The sequence below is a fragment of the Mesitornis unicolor genome, unplaced genomic scaffold, assembly GCF_000695765.1.
Source record: "Mesitornis unicolor isolate BGI_N332 unplaced genomic scaffold, ASM69576v1 scaffold13811, whole genome shotgun sequence".
In the NCBI taxonomy this organism is placed as follows: Eukaryota; Metazoa; Chordata; class Aves; order Mesitornithiformes; family Mesitornithidae; genus Mesitornis; species Mesitornis unicolor.
Window position 1 is genome coordinate 12,048 of NW_010164561.1, and position 4,462 is coordinate 16,509.

The 4,462-nt window shown below is 42.1% G+C and overlaps 1 protein-coding gene across 1 annotated transcript in view; it reads left to right on the top strand.

Annotated features, from left to right (window-relative positions):
• The first annotated feature begins 4,420 nt into the window (after positions 1–4,420).
• The window catches only part of LOC104548359 (myosin regulatory light chain 2, smooth muscle minor isoform), a 5,598-nt gene continuing 5,556 nt past the window's right edge, over positions 4,421–4,462 (top strand). Inside the window, exon 1 of the mRNA XM_010194359.1 lies at positions 4,421–4,450. The gene's annotated coding sequence lies outside the window, so the exon portion shown is untranslated. The remainder of the gene's footprint in view (positions 4,451–4,462) is intronic.

Here is a 4,462-nt window from a genome sequence, read left to right on the forward strand (position 1 = left end):
GAAAGTCAAAACAGAGCTATTTCTCATTTTCAATATGGAGAAAAAATATATCTCTCTTCTATAGGCTCCAGTACATTCTCCGAGTGTCTTTATTTCTCATGTTTCAGCATCTACACTGAGGCAGGGACCATCTTGGAAAGCAGTAACTTACCATTTTTATGGTCTTTGAAAGAAAGCAGGGAATACCCCACAGTCAGTTAGAAGTCTTGCTTAGAGGCCCTCCAAGCAACCCAAGCAAAGATGTGCATCCAGAATCCTTTATTTTACTCACAACTTCTCAAAAGTTTTCCCCTTCACAGCACTGGAGCTATTTTTGGAGCAACTCTGGGACACTTTCTGCATCACAAAAAGAACGACTGTCACTCTGACTGATACAGCACTGCACTTGGGAGAGTGTGACAGAGACAACAGAGGCCAGCTGGAATTGGGGAAGAAGGGATGGAAAGACAGAGGGACGAAGCTAAAAAAATTTGCTAAATTTACAGCAATTCAAGGACTACACATTAGGGAAGCTCATGAAAGAAATTCATCATGGGTTACTGAATACCACATCTGGTTCAGGATGGCTTACCCCTCCATAAGTTAAATGCAGTAGCAGTTGGGAGAGGATGCTGGGAGAGTACCACAGCTTCCCTGATTCTTTCTCTGCCCCCAATACTTGTTTACGGCCATTGCTACTGCTCTTCTTAAGAGCCTGCTAAAAGCACCCAGTGTTCCTTCCCCTCCAAAAAGGAGAGGAAGCATAGAAAAAGAAAAAAAGCACCTAAAGCAATAAAACCCTACAGGGACCTGGAAGGGGAGACCTCACAGCATCTGTTAATTTTTGAAGGCATCAAAGGAACCAGTAGACTCATCCCAGTGGTACTCCTCTAGAAACGCAAGAACCATGACGGGCACAGAGCTGCTGGGTTTGCCATTCCCCACTTTATGGTCCAGTTTTGACTTGCTGAAAAATTGGAGAGAGGCTTGGACAATCTCATTTAACCCCAGCTTTGTGGTCTCATCTTCTTAGGAGGCAGCAAGATCTGAATGTTCAGCAAAACTCCAGCCTGAGCAATCCCGACAGGCTTGCTCTGCTCCTTGCTGTTGCGTATGGCCAAATACAAGCACTGAGGATGATCCTGGTATTTTTTCTGGCCGTGCAGCGAGCAAGCAGTACACCACGACCACAAACAAGTAGGCCGTCACTGGCCTACATTGGTCCAGTGCAGCTGACTTTGTGGAGCAGAGAGCGATGACACAGTGCAGGGGAACGGCAGCTCACCAACGGATGGCCAAGACTTTGCTCCCTGCTTTCCACATCCAGAACACGCATCGCTCTGCAGCTAGGGCACACCAGGCTAGGCTGACTTTTACTGTGAGCCAGTGCAGCTGTTCCCGTAGCATTATTTAGATTCATAAAGAAACATCATATGACATGGACTGATTCTGCTTCATTAAGCAACCAAGTTGCATATTTGCAGTCATCATCATTCAGCAGAGGTGGGGAAAAGGAGAAAATGAAATGAAAGGAGAGAAAAGGTTTACTGTAAACTGCTTGCTGTCTGTAACAGCCTTAGAGCTTAGGTATGCAACAGATAATTTTGAAGATGTTTAGACAATCCAAAGAAAACAAGCCTAGGAAAACATTTCAACATCAACAAAGTATTTGAGTATTTTAGATGGAAAGGATAGGAAAATTTTATACATTTTGCTTAAAAGACTTTTTTCTTAAACAACACTGACATAAATGATAAAGAAGGTGGGAGTAATGAAGGGAAAAGTAGAAAGAAGAAAACTGAAGGAATTAAATTTTTTTTTTTAAATAATGTTTTCAGAATGGATAAATTAATTCCCATTCTGCATGGTTTATGCATGAAATGATGCAGTACTGAGAAATAAACAGTTTTTTGTCATACATTCTTCGATGTGATAAGGTAAGCATTTTAACCCCGCCCGCAAAACAAACGCTGTGTAAAACTGGAGCTCCTCACTAGGTGGCAATATTTCGTTGTACGGTCCCACACGAGAACCCTTCCCACATTCAGCCGGAGAACTCCCTGGCCCCAAATGCTCCCGCAGTGCCCGGCCTGCACACACGAACGCAGGGAGGGCACACTCCTTCTGCAGAGCAGTTGTAGAAATGCTTTACTCTGGACATGCTTTGCACTATATGGTGGCAAAAGTTTGGACGAACCACCTAGCAGCAGAGCTACCCATTCCAACCTCCGGCTTCCCAGAACACGCTCTCCCTAGGATGTGTCTGGGCTGCTCCAGAAGAGCCCAAAGGCTGCCTTCAAGACCAGGCCTGCTGTGCCATCAGATAACGATCTGCAAGCACAGGTCTGTGCAGTCAGGGAGCATCATCAGAGCCAGGGGAGTCTGCATGCTCAAGGAAGGAGCCTGCATACTCCAGAAATGGCCGATGGCATCATTGTGCTCCCAGAAACCCTCTGCAAGGCTACAGGAAGTGGGATCACTGCCATTCTCATGCTCTGCTCCAGAACAGGCAGGGATGCACAGTCCCAGGGAACTAAGCACTGTTCAGGGCTGTGGGCAGCTTGCAGGTACCGTGCTCAAGCAGCATCCGCTGCAGCGGGAGGTTCAAACAGCAGAAACAAAGTCCTGTTCACCAGAGGCATTGTCACAACAGATCTTCTTAATTAAGAGCTGAAGCACAAGCCAATATATTTACCAAAAAATACCTTTACTTTTTTGTCTTTTTAAGATTTGTGTCAATGAGTAAAAAAATATTCTCCAAATATTATAACTGTCAAAACTAACCCCTTTTTCTCTCCTCTCAATTTCTGTAGTGGTAACATGAATGCTGGAATCAAGTAAAATGGAACCATTTGTAAAAGCATTACAGAGATTTACATCACACAGAAAATGGTTTGCACTTAACAACTCATTCTCATTCTATTATGATGTGACAAACTGGAGACATAGGCTGTAAGACAGACAATTTTGTCACTAAGAACTGATCTCACACTGGGTGACTAATATTACTGTATCTATTCTCACATCTCTGAAAGTTAAACACTGGGAAAAACACACATAGTGACAGGTTTCATACAACACCTTTTTAATAGAATTAAAAGCAATACAACATAGAGTAGCATGTTTCAGCAGTGGTTCACTTTAAAGTAACTGATGAAAGGATTTTAAATTAAGATATGTAATAACTATTTTCATAATTAAATTTCAACACACAATTCAGTTGTTTGAGATTATCATGGAGTATTTTAATAACTCTATTACTATCTTGGCAGTTCTACTGCTTTTCTGCCCACTCACACTTCGCATATAATTATCCTGAAACTATGCGCCACATCTTGATATTGCAGAGAATTTTCCCCTCAATACTTTTTCAATGAGCATGCTCTCAATTCATCAAAGTTTAATATATTTCCCTTGCATTGGGAGGTAAATTTTAGAAGAGTGATATTAAAATTAATTGGGGAAGTATTCTTATAGGCTAATTAGGCCAAATTCTCAGACCTCATGAAGTACCTCTTCTGGCTTGAGAGTGGGCACAGAAAGAAAGTCAGGCCTTTTAGCAATTAAAGTGTCTCCCTTCAAATTTGGAACTGCAGCTTCTAGAGTATATATTAACATAAGTGTCCATGGTGCTTAAATGTAATTAACTTACATTTGTAAATATAATTGGTAATTTCAGCAAAACCCTGTTCATCTGTTTCTTCCCTTCCTCCTTAGGAGTTATTATTTACCAAGGTACTGATTGTGCACCAATGAAACTGAGGCAACACGTAGCAAAGGAGTTAAAAGAATCATGAACTGATAGTGCAGTTTACAGTATTTCAGAATATAAATAAAAGCTTATTGAAGCCCAAGTGATTTATATGAGACTCCAATATGTCTAATGTCCAATGTGACTAAGCATTACCATTCAGAAAAATTTTAAACAGGGTCAAAACTGAACTGCTTCTGAAGCAGTGACCCCCATTCTCAGGTGAGCACGAAAAGGAGTTCACACTTCAACTTCTTTGAGATCCTACATTTGTAAATGAAGGGGGAAAAAAGTGTCATGCTTTTCACTGCTTTCATGATGAAAATATAGGCAAATATAAATGCTCCAAGCGGTCTTAGCTGGATCTAGGGCTGTGTGAACTCTTGTTCATGCAGGAGTATTCATTTAGAAGATCTGAAGATGCAAACTAGAGTTTTTCTGATCCCTTAAGCGAAACATAAGGAAGACTGAACGTAAGGACACCACCGTACACCTGTCAATCCAGTCAGTATGTTACCAAATGATCAGGCTTCATTTACCTCACCGCTATGACACCACGAACCTGTTAACTCCGCGGTCACCGGTAGAGGCTTCAGGAACAGGCAGTGAGGCTCCATCGTCAATACAATCTTAATAAATAAGCACATGGGAAAAATTCGCTGATCCGAGGAAGCCCTCCAGAGCTACATTTCCATCTCAAAACAAGAGGAACGGAGCAGGGCGTCCCGGCCG